This window comes from Cornus florida, unplaced genomic scaffold (genome assembly GCF_030987335.1).
Source record: "Cornus florida cultivar Cherokee Brave unplaced genomic scaffold, ASM3098733v1 CherokeeBrave_3.0.0_Hap2_Chr10, whole genome shotgun sequence".
Classification (NCBI taxonomy): Eukaryota; Viridiplantae; Streptophyta; class Magnoliopsida; order Cornales; family Cornaceae; genus Cornus; species Cornus florida.
In genome coordinates this window covers 10454104-10474998 of record NW_026775580.1, presented here as the reverse complement: position 1 = coordinate 10474998, position 20895 = coordinate 10454104, and the positions used below count along the sequence as shown (strand labels likewise).

At 36.4% G+C, this 20895-nt stretch overlaps 1 non-coding gene across 1 annotated transcript; it reads left to right on the top strand.

Annotated features, from left to right (window-relative positions):
- The first annotated feature begins 3542 nt into the window (after positions 1–3542).
- LOC132280488 (small nucleolar RNA R71) lies at positions 3543–3649 on the top strand. Its single transcript, XR_009471581.1, has one exon. It is a non-coding gene; the product is annotated as a small nucleolar RNA R71 (small nucleolar RNA).
- The last annotated feature ends 17246 nt before the right edge of the window (positions 3650–20895 follow it).

The window sequence follows — 20895 nt, the reverse complement described above, 5'->3', positions numbered from 1 at the left end:
TGATAATAGAAGAGGATGATTAAAGATGATGAATTGATGAAAAATAGAGATAGAGAGAGTGAAATATGATTTTGAGATGGTGAGGGAAGGTAGGGTTAAAAGGTGGGAGGTGTAGGTTGTGAATGAGGAATGAAAGAGTGAAGTTTATAAAATCCCGAGCTGGACTCGGTTTGGATTCATGGGCTTTCATGTCCGGAAGCCAAGGACGTGGACTGTAGTGGAGCTCTTGATGACAGATTTTGGCACACTAGGGGCTAAGGATGAAAGAATGGCGTCCGGATGCACTTTTTGGCATTCGGACGTGAGTAGGAACAAGAGTTGGCGTCCGGACGCGAGTGCTAGCAGGAGTTGGTGTCTGGACGTGCTATTTGGCATCCAGACATGGGGGCTTCAGTAATTGGCATCTGGATGCAAGAAATAGCATCCAGACGTGATATGCTTCAGTTACTCTAATGAATTTTTTTATCAAAGATGGCCAAAAATGTTACCAAACCTTTGTATGACTATAAAAACCCACCATGGCCACTTGAATAGACATGTAAATGATTCTTGAAGAATGCAAAGTGGAAATTCTATTCAGCCATTTGGAGAGAATTTTGGTTCATGGTAACAAGTATATAAGGAAGCTTAGAATGGAAAGAATTTGCTTTCTTGAAGTGCTAAATTTAATGTCGATAGCTAGATGAAATGGGAATCTTTCTAGTCCTTATAAATTGGATTCGTCAATATGATGGAATCCACATATCCGACCAGGACTAGGTTGTCAATGTAAGGCTTAAGCCGCTGACCATTGACTTTAAAAAGATTCACATTCTTTGGGTCTTGGAGCTCAACTACACCATTAGAGTAGACAGAAATGATTAGAAAAGGTTCTTCCCAGCGTGAATGAAGCTTCCCTGGGAAGAGCTGCAGTCGGGAATTAAAAAGCCAAACTTTTTGACCTGAAGCAAAAGACTTATTGATGATATGTTTGTCATGGAATTTTTTAGTCTTTGCTTTCTAAATTTTGGCATTTTCATAACCTCATTCTGGATTTCTTCTAACTCATTGAGCTACAATTTTCTGTTAGAGCCGGCCTAATCAAGATTGAAATTGAAACTTTTTATGGCCCAAAAGGCACGATGCTCTAATTCAACCAGACGGTGACATGCCTTATCGTAAACAAGCCGGTATGGTGACATGCCAATTGGCATCTTAAAAACCGTTCGGTAAGCCTAAAGTGCATCGTTTAGTCGTAACGACCAATGTTTGCAGTCCGGTCAAATCGTCTTTTCAAGAATATTTTTGATTTTCCGATTTGAGACTTCTACTTGACCACTCAATTGAGGATGGTAAGGCGTGGCAACCTTGTGAGTAACAGAGTACTTAAGTAGAACAGATCGAAGATAACGATTGTAGAAATGAGACCTTCCATCACTTAAGAGTACTCTAGGTGTACCAAACTAATTGAATATGTTCGTTTAAATGAATTAGACAACTGGAGTGTGGTCATTGGTTATGGTTGCCTCAGCTTCTATCCATTTAATTAAAATGGGGGCCCTTAGTTTTGCGTCCGGACGTGAAGACTAGCGTCCAAATGCGAAGCCCTAATGGTTTGGTGTCCGACTGCCAAAACATGCGTTTGGATGCGAGCTACTGGAAGGTGGCGTCCGGACGCCAGTTCTTGCGTCCGGCGCCAAAAGCTTTGGTTGCATCCATCGCCTTTTCATGTCATTTCTCCTTGATAATCACTTGATATGCAGGCCCGATATGACTTGTGCTCCAAAAACCTTTAAAACCTTATTCTTATTCATTTTTAGTAATAAGACCTACAAAAACACAAAAACATAAAAATATAGTTAATCTATATACACAGATCAAATAATAGGCTTAGCTAATGCAATTAAGGTCGCTTAAATATGCAATATTTGACGCTTATCACTTAACCAATTAGTTGGACGCTTGCCAATTGCAACATAATCACAATGTTGGCGAACCAAGGCAATTTTTCATTAGAAATTTGGAAGAGTTGTTCATCCGAAAATGAATAATGAATTGGTATTTTAGGGAAGATTCTACCATTAACCTTAAAAGATGGTCGGCAACTACATTTTCGGTGCCTTTCTTGTCTTTGATTTCGAAATCAAATTCTTGAAGGAGCAAAATCCATCTTATTAAACGATGAACTATTTCTATATTTTGTAAAAAATATCAACTAGAGGAACTATAAAAATTGGTTCATTTAATTTCAATACAAGCCTCTTTGAGTACGCAATACGTTAGAAATACTACATTTGATTGTTAAAAATTCATAGCTACAAAAGTTGGTAGAGTCCAGGCGCGCTCGGGAATTACACAGCACACTGTCAGCAGTTATTTCGATCGATCGAACAAGATTTTGATCGATCTAACACTTGCTTCGATCAATCGAAACTGACGTGGCAAGACATTTTTGACACCTATCAACCTTATCTATTGAGCCGGCACCACCTTGATCTCGATCGATTAAGACTTCCTTAGATCGATCAAAGTTCTTTCAGTGCACTTTTTCTGACTTCTTCCGGGTCTTCTCCTTAGCTCCAAACTGAGCTAAAAGGCTCTTTTTAGCCTGTTTGAACCTTATTAACCTAAAATAGACAAAAATACAAATAAGTACTAAAACATGAAAGTAAGATGGATGATTGGACTAAAATACCCTAACTTAGGTGCTAAAATGCATCACATTTGAGCACTTATTACACCACCAAACTTAGATATTGCTAGTCCCTAGCAATGAACTACAAAGAAAATAAAGAAATGAACAACTAAGTAACTATGGACTAGAAAGCAATGAAATGATAGCGCCACTTTCGTAGGGAACATGATTGCATTTAGCGCATGCAATAAGCCTTTTACACCCCTAGGTTACCCCTAGCGGATGAGTGAAATCTCCTGAGGGTTTCTAGAAATGATACCCAAAAACATTGAGCTCTTTCTCACAAAAGAGGCACCAACATACAAAACAAGCATTGGGAGAAAACTACTTCAAGCATGCAATTTTTCAACCATTTCTAAGTAATTCCCCAAAATTTCAACATCAAGCAAGTAAGTATGGTTCTCCACACATCAAGACAATGATCATGTAAATAGAAACAACTCCAGAATCCTTTTTAAGTGAATCGGCATCAAATATGTTGCTATCTAAGCCAACCAAAGAAATGATCACATCCGGCCTCAAACTAGTACACAAATCTAGTACCAATCATTAAGACAAAGAATGGACCTTCAATTAAAGCTTTATTCAACTAGGTGCACTTATTATTTTCACTCAATTTTTTATTTTTTATTTTATTTTTTATAAGATCAAAGATGGAAGCATGGTGCAATGTGTTGATCTATTAAGCTTTCTAGCGATTCATGAGGTCGAGCGTTAGGTCAATGACTCCCAAACCGGATGACTTTAGGACACTAGGTGTTAATCTTTATGCTTGTCTAAATAAGAACCTCCCATTGAGGCATCAACCATACCCTTATGGTTATCCGACAAACTTTCAAAGAAATATTGAACTAATTGCCACTTAAGAATTTCGTGATGCGGACATTTCCTAAGCAAATTATTCAACCGTTCCCATTCCTCATGAAACATTTCCCCATCCTCTTGTGAAAATTCATGAATTAAAGTTCTCATTGCATTGGTTTTAGACACAGGATAGTACTTTCTCAAGAACTCTTGTTGCATCTTTGCCCAAGAAGTTCTAGAAAAAGTTCTCAAATTGTTAAATCAATATTTTGCTTTATCCTTTAGGGTGAATGGGAAGAGTTTTAACCACAAAACTTCTTTCGGCATGTCCATATATTTTATGGTGGAACAAACTTTAATAAATTCATTCAAATGCTTATATGGTTCTTCATTAGGTAGCGCTTGAAAATTGGGAAGCATTTAAATAGTTTGTGGCTTGATTTCATAATGATATGCTCTAAATGGAGGAAGTTGAATGCATGTTGGTGCATTATACTCATTAGACATATAATAATCTCTTAAAGCAATGGGAGGATTCACAATTAGTGGCTCTATATAAGCCCCATGATTTGCTTAAACAACGGGAGGTGGAGATGGCACAAAGAATGGCCTTAGCATTCCCATTGGAACTTGGCCTTGTGGTTGTGGAACAAAAGGTCTAGACATGCCTAATTATACTTGCATATTATCATGTTGGTGTTGCACATTAGGGTGAAGAATGCCATGTTGGTCTATGTGACTAAGGTTTTCAACACGATCCTTAATATGGTCATCCATTGATGAAATGGATTCACTTGAATTACCCCTTCCCCTTGGATTACGAACAATTGAATCAAGATTAAAATTCAATAGGATAAGAGTAGGATTTATAGACCTACGACCATGCATGCACAATGCAAATCAAAACAAACAACAACTCAATAAATAACAAATAGCAAACACTTCTCCTCCACAACAAGTCAATTAACAACAAACCTCTACATACAATGATCCCATACTTCAATGCTTTTCAACAAATGCAAAAAAAGTAGGTAAATTGCCTCTACACGGGCAGACGATAAATAATGAAATAAAATTGCCTCCATGCACGCCGACGATTTAACTATGCAAGAGGAGTTAGAATAGCTCACAAAGGGTCCTTAAGCAACTTCAAAATATTTTTAAGCTTTTTGCCTAGCTTTGCTTTGCAATTTTTTTTTTATTTTTAGCTTTTTATGCTTTTTGCTAATCAACTCCAAATACGGCGTTGCTAACCCCCGGCAACAGCGCCAAAACTTGGTGACTAGCTATTATGATGTCCCAAAATTGTGATTGTGATAGTATAGCTAAGTTTAAATTTGTAAAATGCCACTACCACTACTAACTACTAACGTAGCAAGAGTGAGTAGGGCTCGTCCCAAGGGATTTGCATGGTATTCTGGAATCAATATTGGATTAGTAGGTTGAATGATCAAATAGGGTTTGGTAGGTTGAATTAACTAGTGGTTCAATTAAAACAATGGAAATTAAATGGCAACCTAGAAATTAGGGAAAATATTATGAGAGAAAGGTCTTGGAGCTTAGAGTTCACCACTAAGCTTCATTTCACCAAACACTAGCAATTGTAAATTAAAGGGGAAATTCATGTTGTAAATTGTGTGTGTGTGTCATTAATTGAAAGCTAAGCATGGGTGACAAATAAGAATAGATTATCAAATCAATTAAGTGAGTAGCACAACCTATCAAATAAGGCTATTAACCTTTTAATGAAACCACAATTAATGCACACACAAAAATCTAGAAAAATGTACTACTTGCACTCATAAGCATAGATCATCAAACAATAAGAAGGGATTATCCACCTATCTAGGAAACTAAAGCAATTACACTATAACTATGCTAATAACATGAAAATTAAACTAATTAAGCTAAAAAAGTAGCACAATCCATCAAGAAATAAGCATGATCCATCAAACAAATCACAAGAGTAATCAATTAATCACCATGCCTTGACCATCACTAGATTTATAATTCCAACACACATATACATACATCAAACTCATAAAATCTAGAGAAAAGCACACGAACATTCATTCTGGCATACATAGACATATGGATAAAAGTAAATGATCAATTGAAAGCATTAATTCCTACAAATCATGTAGAAACACAAGATCTATATTTATTCATAGTCAAAACATCAATTAAAACTAAAATCTATTTGTTCTATTGGTTTTGCTCTTTTAATGTCAAAAGAACAAGTTGTTTGATGTGCCATCTACTAAAGGTTGTTTGGTAACCACAAGGACACAAGGGGTATTTATCTCATTCTACACATGTATATGGTCAACCTATATTTGCTTGGGATGGTGCATTGTGTATTAGAGCTTAGATAAACATTTCTAAGGACTTAACAATGGCTGTAAAATAGTGTGTGACATGTGGAGTTCTCAAGGGTAGTTTTGGCAATTTAGTGCAAATATGTATATACTACATTGTGTCCTCATAAGGTTTACACGTGCTTAGTGGTCTTGCTGTGAGAATTTAAAGACTTGATATTCAATTCTTGGCTGCAAAAGTTTTTCTTCTCTCTTTGCAGCTGGTGTGAAAAATTGTGTGTGTGTATAAGGCCAATAAGGGTCTGCCAAGGAGAAATAGTCCACACACACCTTGTAATTTCTAGAAAATACCCTATAACCTGATTGGTTTAGACTATCTTAGCCTTATCCTTACTAGGGTTGCATGTTTTGAGACTATAAATACAATGTGGTAGCAGCCAGCCTCTTTCAGGCCTCATTTGTTAAACTTTACAAAACCCTAGAGAGGCTGCATTTCAAGGAGCTTTTTAGAAAACTCTAAAGACACCAAATGAAGACATTTTTCTGAGAGTTTATTTTATAAAAAAAGATGGATTTAATCTGTAAAATGCACTAACAAGTATATTAAAGTTAAAGATGAAGAGAAGGGTTGTTTGCTGTTGTTTTTCTGGTGCATAAGGAGGTTCATGAGGTCCAAAGCTGTTGTGGTTATCTCTAGAGCTTAAATGAGGTCTGAGCACACTTAACTTGGTGAGCTACAACTGCTGAAGGTGATTAAAGTTACATCTTAAATCTGGTATTGAATTTCGTATCTCAAACCTCTAGTTTAGTTTGATTTTCTGGTTTAAGCCTTTGAAACCGAGCTTAATATGTTATAACCATACTATATCATGAATTTTTATCATCTAAGCATGCTTAGTTTGATTTTTTGAGGCTGTCTAAGTTGAGTTTTGGACTGAGGAATGACTTATTCTAAGTTTGGTATTAAGAACCACAGCAGATTGTGCTTACACTTATTTTCAAGTATGTTTTGAATATTGAAATTGAAATATATTGCTGTGATTACTGTTCTATCCATCTGAGCATATTCATACAGTCAATATACATTTGTGGGAGTCAAAGTCCATAGTTGTGTAGCTGTGAAATACCAAGATTACCCTCAAAACAGTGTTGTTGCCAAATCTGACCTGTGAAGCCTTCTTTGAACTGCAAATAGTTGTTTAATTGATATAATATGTGGAGTAATGACTGGAGTATGATTTATATGTTGAAATAATATTGTGAGGACTCTAATCAAGAAGATTTAGCCACGAATTGACAATATTACCCTTGAAAATAGAAAGGTACAGGTGCAGCAAAATACACCTGCTACTGTTTTGTATTCCATAGCTATGTTTTTATCTTCATACCTTGTCCTATCTATTGAATAAGTATAATCTATCATACTCAAGATGAGGGAGCCCTTGCTAGGTGAAAACTCAACTATCTTAAGGCTATGTTTGGTGAAACTGAAAATCAATGTTGTAACCCTGAAAGTAGATGCTGTGAGCTTATACAAGTGTATACCGTTCTTCTTAATTTGTTCCAATCATTTAATCAAGGGTATTTGGCCTATTGAAGACTGGGGGAGTATAGTTTAAGGGTGATCTTGAAGCTAAATTACAATTCTACCCTTGAAAGCTTGAAAGATAGGGTTTGGTGTGACTAAGACCTTTGTGAAGTGAAAGTGTTATACCTTGCTCCAATCATAGTGAAACCTGTTGAGCAAAGTTATTTGAAGATATCAAGGCTATGGGTGACTAGTGTAGGTCAGTTCTGAAGCTACAAAGTGAAGTTACTTCTTTACCCTTGGTTTTAGGGTTTTGTTCTATTATGCACCAAAACTACTGTACCTTACTGAGTTCATTGTGGAAGACATTTGTGCAAGTGTATATTGGCTATGCAGAAAGCTGCATTATGTAGTTACTTCATTACCTTTGAATTTAGGGTTTTAGCCTTTTGGAAGCTATTATTATTCTACCTTGCTTATTTACTCATGTACATCATACAAGCAAGTGTATTTACCTAATTTAAGGCTGCGGGAACCTAGTTTGAGCATCAAGTGAAGCTGCAGTGTGTATTGAAGATTTCACCCTTCTTGTTGCAGTGAAGTGGAAGTTAGAGTTTCTTATGCTGTGTGGTACTTAAGGCTGTGTATTCATTCTTATCTTGTGTTGCAGCTGAAGTATATTGTATTTGGTATGGTATGTTGACACCTTCTTTACAGTATTGATTAAGCTATAGAGAGCTTTGTGTGTCTAAGCATAGGGGCTGTGGACTGGGGGAGTGCCTGTGTGCACATTGTTTGATCTTGTGTGTGTGTAGAGACTGTGAAAGTCAGTGTCCTAGTAAGTACAAGGTGGTTGGAAAGTGGGGTAGCTGAGTGAGTAACTAATTGCATACAGCAAGTGAAGATGGTGAGCTAGTGTATATGAATTGGTTATGAAAGCTAGTATCTATTCTTGTACGAGGGTGTGTGTGCAGTGAATGAGATAGCTGAATGTGTAACAAGGTTCATATTACTAGTGGAGGTATTTTTGGCTGAGGCTAAGAACCAAGGTTTTGCCCTATTGAAAGGGTTGCCTTGTATATGCTGTGTTATGTTCCTAATCTGTGTTTGATTGGTTTTGTTGACTCAAAAGAAAAAGTTTTAAGTAAGACCAATTCAACCCCACTCTTGGTCCAACAAAATCCCCAAAAATCACAAAATGCTAAGTTTAGGAAGCAAGCCTAGGGCTATCTCTAGCCCCAAGAGAAGGATTTAGCCACTCATTGTAGTGGCCATGGAACCCTCAAAGGTTGTCTCCAAGGTTGGCATCATCTTCTTCCTCCTTGCTTTCTTCCCAAAACCCTAGTTCTAGAGAAAGAAACTATTTCTATATTTTGAAAAAAATATTAACTAAAGGAACTATACAAATTGGTTCATTTAATTTCAATATAAGCCTTTTTAAGTAGGCAATAAGTCAGAAATACTGCATTTGATAGGTGGAAATTCGCAGCTACAAAACTTGGTAGAGTCCGGGCGTGCTCGGGAATTACACAGCGCACTTCCAGTATTCACTTCGATCGATTGAACAAGATTTCGATCAATCCAACACTTGCTTTGATCGATCGAAGTTGACGTGGCATGTGACGACCCTGGTTTTTAGGCCAGCGCGTCCTGTGATGAATCGTAAGGATGATTCAATAACGGATCCGAATGCGAAAGCAAAAATAGAAAACAAAACTCTAAGAAGTCAAAGTGACCTTCCATGAGGTCGTGGAACTCAAAAAGAACTGATGCGGAAGCAAAAGATCGAAAATATGACAAATAAGCCCCCAAAGGCAAAATAGTCATTTCTGAAAACTGTAGATTCGGGTGCCACCGAGCACACCGCTAGAAGGACAACGAAAAACTAATCAAGATGGACTCAAGAATCGCATGATTTGGAGTCCGGACGAAGGAGAAACGGCATGATGAAGAAAAACGAGCACTTAAGGCAAAAAGGGTAAACTGGTAACTATCCAGGAAGAACCGGGTGCAACCGAGGACACCGTTGGAAAGACAGCGAAAAATTAGTCAAGTTAAAAAAAAAAAATTCACTTGAATTGGAGTCCGGACGAAGGAGAAAAGCCCAAAAGAAGAGTTAACGTCGCGGTGGCCTGACAAGGGCCATGGCGCATACGGCGCCCATGCGCGAGCCCACGGACGCGTATGCCAGCGCCCAAAGATATGGCTGGTGGCAGCCCTTGGCTGCTGCTACATTTTTTTTTATCTGCCCAGAACTGAGGCTTGAAACGGAGGTCAAGACAAGTTTTTCTGGAAAAACACGAAGAAGAAACCCCCCCTAAAATAGAGTTTTCTACCCAATTGCATGGACGGAATCGAAAAAAACTCACTGTAAAATCCCCAAAATGCCCCTAGATCAGAACTGAACAAGAGGGTTAAAAGTTGCTACAGTGCATGTCTGCAACTGAGAGCAAAAACGGGATAGAAGATGAATTTTTCTGGAAAAACACAAAGAAGAAACCCCCCTCAAAATTGAATTTTCTATGTGACTCTCAAGAGAATTAAAAAAAATGCAATGTAGAATACCCAAAATGCCCCTCCATGAAATCTGGTCATAGAGGTCCAAAAAGCTGCTAAATTGAAAAACTGAGAACTGAACTTCGTAAGCGATTTCCAATATTAAGACGACATTTTCTAGAAAAACACAGAAAATAAACCCCCCCTAAAATCATATTTTCTATTCAACTACATTGAAAGAAGAAAATAAAACCACCGTGAAGGTCCATAGTGCCCCTAAATCAGAATATGCAAAAAAAGTGCGAAATGAATTCACAAGAGGCTCAAAACACAAACGATAAGGTTTTGCCCGGAAACGACCATGCACGCAAACGTAACTTACCTATTTGGACGTGCTACAATGGTCCACGACTTAAAAATACCACCGATACAAAATTCAACCCTCCAACGGGGCAAAAAGGCAAAAATGAAACTTAGAATAAAAACTCAGAATCCAAAAATACAAAACGGGGTCAAATGACTGTTTGGCCCTTGGCCACACTTCAAACATGATTTATAAGACCCTATGAAAGAATGAAAACGGAATTCCCACACCCGATGCAACTATGGTGAACCAATGACTTGCGATTTTTCAAGGTTTTCATAGCATTTCAAGAAATCAAAAGATACATAGGATACAATATAATGGTCATTGGCCTCCATCCTCATCTCATACATATCAAATACATTGAAAGGAGTGTACTTAAGTACACATTACATGCATGGAATCAAATATACATATTTTGGCATATAAGTCTACAAAATGACATTTCATGCTAACATTTGCATGAAATGGAAACTTGAAAGCTACACAACATCCAAGGAATACTAGGCGTCACGAACTAAGTCTTCGTACCTGAAATATGCCCCAGTATCGTAGGGGTGAGTAACATAAAGCTACTCGCAGGAGATGAGCATACATCGACCTAGCATTTTACAAATTTATCACCTTAAGGTGAAACATGTTAAAGGGGCTCATGCCACCTAACGTCTATATCCAAATGAGACTCAGGGAGCATCCTAAGCTACCTTAAAGTCTAACCAACAAGAATGATGATATATATACGTGTATGAAACGAATCATGGTTGGGATAATCTAAGAACACGACAAGAAGAATGCTTGAGCATTGATTAACATGAATTGCATTTTCAATACAATTGAACTAGGTCTAGAGTAATCCATATAACATAACAAAAGCATATTTGAATACAAGTTAACAAGAATTACATTATCCATGCAATTCAACAACAATAGAGTATGTTATACAATGCAACAAGGTTTAAGTTCTCAAAGCTATCAACTTAGAATCTAAAGCACAAAATAATAGTAGTGGTTCATGCCACCTAACGTCTATGTTATAAATGAATCAATAAGATCAATCCTAAACTTTATTAGAATGTCAAAACACTATTTTCAATATCGATGCAATTTAACCAACATTAGAACTTCCAATACAACGCATAAAGCACAATTTCGCAAAGTTAACATCCTGTAACTTAAAATGGAACGACAAATAAGAAACAACAAGTTACAACATCATCTAGCTATCAACTTGAAAATGAAATGCGAAATCAAACAAAGTGGATACTCGGACATCATGCCGGATCAGACCGATAACATAGTTACTTTAGGGTTACTAGCCCATAGGTAACCTCCCTATGTGCGCACTAGACCATATAGAGGGACTATCCCCCATACTAGAACCACGTCCTAGCCATAGTCAAACAACCACATCCCCAAGTTTCCAAAATCAACAAGTTATGCAACAACGCATATATCAACAGGAATATGCAAGATAATCAACTATCTACTAAGCACAACCAAATTTGGAAACCTATACAATACATGCTCTAAATCCACAACTAATATGATATGATGAATGTCGAATCTTCAGTGTGCGATTCGTTACACGCTATGCATGAAAGATATTAAACACGAAATGTGCAAATCATTACACAAGGTAACAATATATTCAATAAGGAAAACATATTCTCATGAATACAAACATAGCAACTATGTTATCCAATGTTCAAAACATAATCAAATAAATATACAATAAGTCTAAGTCCATGATTTGAATATAGAAACCACTTCTAAAACATAACTAGATCATGGAGCAAATTGATAGAATTTAAATAGATAAACACAATTAAATTCTCTAGATTTCCAATTCAATTTCAATTAACCTCAATTTAATACATGTTAAAGGGTATGGCAAGGTCATCACCTATATCCATTCTAAAACTCAATTAGGTTGTTAGAACAACAAAGTAGAACCTTAATTAAATCATGCTAATTTAAATCCCAAGGTTCTAAAACAACTTCAAATAGTCCCAAATTAATATATACTAGTAAACAAGTCATGGCCAATACAAATATCAAGTTAAAACATTAATTAAGCTAATGGGACCACAAAATAGATTTTAATTAATTCTTTTAATTAAAATCTCTAGATTTTCAAACTTAACCAAATGCTCTCAATTTAACATATCTTAGAGAACATGCCAAGGACTAATGTAATATCACATTACAAGCTTATTTCATGCAAGTTACACTTATGTAAATTAAACTTTCACTAAAGTTAAATAAACTTTCACTAAAGTTAAATATAAAATAAAGGTAGCAATTCTCATGCAATTAATCCCAATTTAATATATGTGAACAACCACACCAAATCTTAATTTTTTAGCATGCCACAATTCAATTCCAAGTTATATATCACCATGAGGATTAAATCTTAAACAAGGAAATTAATTAAATGAAAGGTTTCAAAACCTCACCGAATATTCTAAATCAAATATATGTGAAGCTATATGGCATGTAGATCAAGAATATCAAGTCGGAATTCAAATGGAGTGAATAGTGCACTCGGGGCAAATTAATTAATCAAATTAATTAATAATTACTAATTTTCAAAACACCTTCAATTACTTTCAGATGTAACTTTGTTGAAGAGCATGCTAAGGCCTAATATAATATGCTAACACATATTAATTTCAAGCTAGTTAAGGCCATGTGAATTAATCTTTCACCTAAGATAAATATTAAATAAAATCTTTAATACTTATTCAAATGTTCCAATTTTAATACACGACAATGAGCATATCAAGGGGCAATATAAAATCATGCTACATGTTTAAACCAAGTCATGAGCAACCGGGAAAATTAGATCCCGTACAAGAAAAATAAATAATAAAATCTCTAGATTTTATATTTAATCATGCAAACAAGTAGTATAAGCATCACAAGCATGCTATATAACAAGAATTTAAACCTAGAACATCTCCTACCTCAATTTGAGATGAAAATCTCAAAAGCCATGAAAATGAAACGGCTCCAAATCCGACGAAACTACTAGGTTTTGTTGGGGACAACGCCGTGAACATAACCCTCATCAAAGCCCCATCAAAATCATAACTTGAACTCAAAACCAAACTCAAGAAATGGTCAAAACTGAATTCTAATAAGGGGGAAAGGTAAAGCACGGCGAGGGGAACAACAAACGTTAAGGCCGAAGACTTTCCATCAAAGAAAAGTGAACCAAAAGAGGAGAGAGAAGATGGAAGCACCCCTTGGGCTGCCATGGGAGCTCCAGGTCGTGCATGAAGAGGGGAGAATATAAAAAATGAAATATCTCACCCCCCTTTTATAAAAATCTCAAAAAGTGCCCCGAACGGGCCCCGCCGAGTCCAAAAAAATAAAATTTGAGCAGGCGCACTCAAATGGCAAAACTTTGTGAACAAAAAAGATTTAAAATGATAAAATATGAACAACGGAAGAAACGGTGTCAAAAACTGAGTCCCGAGCAGAAAGTTATGCCCAAAACAAGTTTGGCGCAAACCGGGGCTAGAAACCTTAAAACTGGAAAATATCGACCAGGAGGAAATTCCAAGAGTACACAACTTGACAAAATGTGAAAATGAATCATGTACAAGGATCCAGGCTCAAAACAAGACATTTTGTAATAACTTTCATTAATTGGATAATGGCCCCTCCAAAAAGTGAAAACTACACTTATAGCCCAGAATGAAAATATCTTCCAAAAATATTTTCTTCAAAACTCCTGAAATAAAATATCTTCAAAATATATTTATGAAAAACACCCCAAGAAAAGAAAATAATTTTAAAGAACTTTGCATCCATGCCCCTATGGACACCGGGAGCAACCAGAGTACTTTTTTGCAAAAGTAAAGATATTATATCGAGAAAACCACTCAAGATGAAGGCACGTGAAGTCAAAAACCAACTCCGAGCATGAGAAGTGAGGTTGTGCCAACAATGTGACAAATGGGGAAAAGACAGAATAGGGAAAAAGACGAAACAACGAAAAGGACGAAATGCGCATAGTGTCCGAAAAGTGAAAATGTAGAAATGACTCGGTCCTCAAAGGAAGTTATCAATCCTCGAAAAAGAGTCTCAGGAACCAATTTTGAGCACTCGAGATGACACTAAGCGACACGAAACAGAGCTCAGAAAAGAAAATTAAACGAAAGAAATTCATTCGTAAAATTTCAAGAAAAAAGAAAGGAAGGCAAATGACCGGGTCGTTACATAGCAAGACATTTTTGACACTTGGAAACCTTATCCATTAAGCTGGCACCGCCTTAATCTCGATCGATTTTAGATATCTTCGATCGATTAAAGTTCCTTCAGTGCACATTTTCTGACTTCTTTCGAGTCTTCTCCTTAGCTCCAAAACTGAGCTAAAAGGCTCCTTTTAGCCTGTTCGAACCTTATTGACCTGAAATAGACAAAAACATAAAAAAGTACTAAAACATGAAAGTAAGATAGATGATTGGACTAAAATACCCTAACTTAGATGCTAAAATGCATCACATTTGAGCACTTATCATGCTCCAACCCTTTCAAAGTGTGATTGCTTTAACTTCTATTCTTCAATCATCTGAATTCGATGTAGAAGTAGATCTGCTTTTGTTTGATCGATGTAGATGTAACTGTATGATCACGATCAGGATTTGAACACCACAACTCTAAGCTCATTATGTGTTTATGTGTATGTGTTCTAGAAAGATAAACAGGAAATTCTCTAAGAATTTCTGAAACAAACAATCTTTTTAAGGCTTTTAAGAATGATAACTTGATAGTGCAAAATCCGTGAATAAACCTACGTGTATGACATGGTTTATAGAGTTTTGAAAAGTCCTATTTATTCTAAAAATAAAGGAAATTTCATGCATAGGACTTGGAAGGAAAATTGGATCAAAAAGAAATTAAATAGAATAAGGAAACTGAAAACCTGTTGCTGTCAGGACTTCTAGAACCGGTTCCCTAATCCTGGTACCGATTCCCAAAGGACATAATGGAGTTCTCAAATCTCAGGTTCTGGAAACGATTCCAATTCACGTACCGGTTCCCACTTAACAGAATCCAATTTGAACTTGGATTTTCTATTTTTGGAAACTCTGGAAAATATACCATATAGGTATTTGTGTTCTGAGTGGGAAAGACTGTTCTAACACGTTGTTCTTTCCTCTTCGATGATCAATAGTATGTTCCCCTTCGATGATCAACAGTACTTTCCTCTTCAGAACAACCTTTTAATTCCGCAGTCGATGTCGATTCTGATATGGTAACTGAAATTACAACTCGACTAGGACTTGTTTGTTTACCAAAATATTGCCAATTACAAAAATATATCTTACAATCTCCCCCTTTGATAATTTCATGACAAAACCCTAAAAATAATTTATAATCTACCCAAAGTAGAAAAGTAAATTACAAATGTTTAAGGAAACACAAATTTTTGTATCTCTGGTCTCTTATGTTCTTAGACAAAATCTCACCTAAATTCCTACACATGGATCAAACAAAACTACCGGTGAAAGTTTAATAAAATAAGTTAAAAACTCCACCTGAATAAATTATCCAAATTTTTCAAAAATTTTCAGTTTTGGTCCCCCTTAAAGTAACCATTGTTCTCCCCATTTTTGGAACAAAAATTGACAAATTAGATAAAACAGTAATCAATTTATTACATGTCAGCAGTCAAAAATATAATATCCAAAAAATATCAAGTCATGACTATATAAAAACTGAACAAAATGGGATGCATGTATGATATGAACATAAAATCAAGCATCAATATCTCCATCAAACGGAATAGTAGTAGTCATAATGTCCTCATCACCACCATCAGTATCACTACTACTACTATCCTCATCATCCTCTGCAGCATTATCTATCTCATCATCCTCATCTCTCTCAGCCTCAGGAACAAGTGACGGATCTTAAGGAACTGGTCTGTAGACGTCCTTAGAAGTACTACCCATCCTCTACTCTCTAAGAAATCTAACCTCTTCCTGTAGATCAAGAACAGCATCCATCATAGTCTTCTGATTCTGAAGAATCAGTGAGTAGAGCATATTAGCATCCTCTGTAGTGAAATTCCGTTTGGATGGAAAAATCTGAGTAATCTCAGGAAGAGATGACGAAGTAGTTGAACCCCTGTTAACTTTTCTAGATGTTACCCTAACGAATTTAGACTTGTTAAAAGCCCTAACATCCATCTCAAACATAATCTCAATATGATGAGTTCGGAGTGGAAGTGGAATCTCAAACTACCAATACAGACCCATGAAGATCATAGGAAATGTAGAAGACTTCTTGGTATTGTTCTTGTAGTGTGCTATAATCAAACCTTAGATAGAAGGAACAAGATGTATCTATGCATTAATAGATAGAAGATATAATACCTCTACAAGATCTGAGGAGATAACATCCTTCTTCACGAAGTAACCAAGATTGGAGATGGCAAACAAATTCAGAAACCCCGCTGCATCCGTGAGATAATGAGATGGTATATAATTAGGGTATCATGGCGAGTCAGGAACACACAGAGCATTGCAAATGTCTTCCCACTTCAATCCTGAATGATCAAGTAGAAGACAATACATTGTGCTAGTAAATCTCCTGGGTGTACCAATAATTTTGTCGATTGCCTATTCATCGATCACATAGTCTTTGCCAAACAAAGAAACCTCAAAATATCATGAATCATAGACTATAATGACTCTAAAATGATACCAATTATAGAAAAAATAAATAAATAAATAAATAAATATAGGCATGACCTCTGCTAAAAAGGGTCTTACAACAACCTGCTTAAATGCACAAAAATGCAATGGCCTCTCTTGGACCTTTAAAACTTATCTAACCTGTCCCAACACATAATGCAAATAATACATTTCAACATTCCTTTCATCTATTCATTATGCCTCAACATAGTTTATCCCATGGTTAAACAACCACATACCATTCAATCCAAATATCATAATTACAGTCCTAAAAAAATATGGTTAAGATCAAAAGTCCATGTCTTATAATGTTTAGACAACTTATACTAAAGTTATAGCCCATGAATATAACTACAATAACAAGAGTCCATAAGTCTCAGTACAGAATACAATATGTTAAGTTTTACAAAAAAAAAAAAAAAAATATAGTGAGACTTAGATACAAAAACAATAAAATGATCTTCTAATTCATACTAGGTCTGTGGTGGAACGCCATCCTCCACTTCTTTTCCGTGACCTAAAAATGTTAAATATAAGGGGTGAGCAAATTGCTCAGTAGGTGGTGCCTAAGACACACCTCTTGTGACCCCGTGAATCCAAACAATGAATCGAAATACAACGAGATCATGCTACGCCGAGGAAAAATACATGCCATGAAATGCAATGCCATGTATGTCGCTCCCAATTTTTTATTTTTCAAAATCCAATCCATCACTTTTCAAACCATTAACATAACCCGTCCCTCGGTGACTCCTCGGCAACACAAGAGAAGGATTGGCTACTATCCCTAACCCTTGGTAACCCCGCAGCGTCATTTGGGGCCCAGATAGCTCAACCACGCTAGGGTGATTTCCCTAGTTCCCTCTAGGTTACTTTAATGCCATGGACCCTCGGTACCTCCTCGGCATCCGGGTTTTCCACAAAAACTCTTTTTCAAAACTTTTCCCAAAAACTCCTTTTTCATTTCCTTCCAAAACATCATTCCCATTTCCTCCTAATGAAGTGCATGGATGCTTCATGCTGCAATTTATCACTTCACAACTAATTCAACTTAATCTACTAGCAAGCTATATAAGAATTCCCACAAAAATACAACATTCTTTCATTTAATAAGAATCTAGCATGACAAACAAATAAAACATGAATTCTAGTCTACATAAACATGCTTGAATCACCACACATCCATCTGCACATAATTAAACATTCCATATACAACATTTAAACAATTTTGCAAGTATTTATACAAAATAGGCATGCTAGAATACAATTTGTACAAGAATAATTCACTAAAATCCAAGAAATTATGAATTAAACACCCCTACCTCAAAGAGGAAGAAAACCCCCAAAATGGGTCCAAAATTCAAAATTCCTAGGATGCACCAAATGATGAATTGTTTACATCAATGAGTAGATCTCACCGTGCTCTCCGTTTTGCCGCAAACGGCACCCAAAAATTCCAACAATTAAGGAAGAGAATTTTGAGGCCAAAAATGGTCTCTTGACCATTACAACAATGTAAGTGGTGTGTCCCACCACTTAAAAAAAAAAAAAAAAAAAAAAAAAAAAAAAAAAACCTTTTACTTTTCTTTTAATTATTTTACTACACATATTTATATGTACACAAACTATTTAAAACCCACATAAAATACATTGAATAAAATGAATGGTATGCAAATGGATCCAACTGAAATCCTCGTATGCAACAATTTCGGTAGCGAGCCCCACACGGGACCGTCCGGCCCGAAAAATGAAAAAATGCAAAAATAAAAAACCTTGCATTTCAAGGAGTCCTAAACTCAATGAAATGCTCCAACAAACTCTCGGACACAACCGGCACACTCCACAGTGCCCGATACTCAAAACAAGAAAGACGAAAATGCCCTTACAAAAATAGAAAATTCCAAAAAATGAAAAATGGTGAAAAATGGAAATATTATAATCTACCCTCCTTAAAAGATTTCGTCCTTAAAATCTACCCTCCTTAAAGAAGGAGGCTCACAGCCGCACACCTTCTCGAGAAAACCTTATAAAACCCCAAGACTATGAACTCACCAACACTATTGCCTTTGACACCAGATGTAACAGGCAATTCAGAAACCACTATCACTAAAGCATAATACTTACCACCCTATGAGGGTACTCATCACTCACGAATACTCCTGACTCAAAACTGACACTGGTTCACTCTACACTGTCACGAAAGACTCCAAAGTCCAAAAAAGAATAGTCACCAAACCATCGAATAAGACAACATTCAACCTCAACTCACCCTTCAAAGGACACACCAAATCCCAACTCTACACATATCTGCCAGACTAATCACTTGCTATTTAACACGTAGTTACACCATCATATAACCGTACCAACGACTACTAATCACACTATACGACAATCATTACACTTAACGACTTCAAGATGATTAAACAATGAATCTCCTAACTACTACATAAACATTAGTCGCCAAATTAGTAAAGTGCACCATCCTGTACCAAGGACCCAAATCCTCAAAACAAGACCTTTAATAATCAAACAGATTAGACACTCGGTCCCACCTAACAGGCCTCGTTACCTAAAATAACTCCCTAGAATCATACCACCCCACCGACATAATGCCCAATATCATGCTCTCAAAATTCATGACAACTAGAAACAATCATCGACCTTTGAACCGACGTCGCACTAAAGAATGATTGATTCAGGAGTAATGGTTGGCTATGCCATTCTCATCCTCAATCCAGTCTCAACACAGACATCGTTCCTATCCTCAGGTCTAAACCTCAAACACAGTCTTACACAGTCCACAAAACAATCATGAAATCCACTCACTATCCATCCATCCTTCCACATAACCTTAACAACTATACAGTCACATACCAGCTCTAAGAATCTCAATGATTCCTCAATCATGCAACTTGTAATAGGCGAAAAACAACATGGCACTAAACGTCAAAGTTATCAACTAGCATAAAAGATCCTTAATTTCCTCGTAACACCCATACCAGGTAAACAACTCATAACATTACTCGATTCAATTCTTACCTCATCAAAACACACAATACGACCATCTCATACATAAAACCTCAAAACCAAAGTCAATCATCTCCATTATTTCTCAATGTAATCATACATTCACTCTCTAGCTGCATAGCACTCAAAAACACCAACACTTGCCCTCAAGGCACTACTCGAATCAAATGCCTATAAAAACATCCGAGTGCACGACTCACTTCACATCACCTGATCATCTTCAAATTTCCATTCATGACACATTCCCTAGCCATCACCACTGGTACTAAACACCAAAAACATACAATCATTATTCGGCAACCTATGCCTCACATTCCACCGGTCAAAATCACTCTCAAAACAAGCACTACAAAAACTAAAGACTTCATCTCCTCGAATAACATAACAAACCACACATAGGTCCGTTTGATGAGTGCTCAAATGTGACACATTTTCGCACCTAAGTGAGGGTATTTTAGTCCATTCATCTATCTTTATTTTCTCGTTTTAGTACTTATTTGTGTTTTTGTCTATTTCAGGTCAGTAAAGTTCAAACGGGCTAAAAATGGTCCATTACAGCCTTTTTGGAGTCAAGCAAAAGTTCTGGGAAGATTTCAGAAAAATTTGAAAAAAGGTCAAAAATGCTGAATTTTTGGATGGATCGAGATTTTTTCGTTCGATCAAAGATTTATTCGATCGATCGAAAATGTGTTGGCAGTGAGCTATTTTATTCCCGCGCGCCCGAACTCCACCTACCACACAGTTATGGGATTAGATATTTTAAGCGCTTATTTTCTAACTTGTTCACTACTCCAAGGACCTTGTATAAAGGGGGAATTGAACCATTATGTAATCTAATCTTTTTGTCTTCAATTTTATTTTAGTTATAATTTTATTTTGTCCCTCTAGAAAGTTATAGATTAGGGTTAGAAGAAAAGAGAAGAGTGAAGGCACCAAGAACACATCTAAACATCTACACTCTCTCTCTCTCTCTA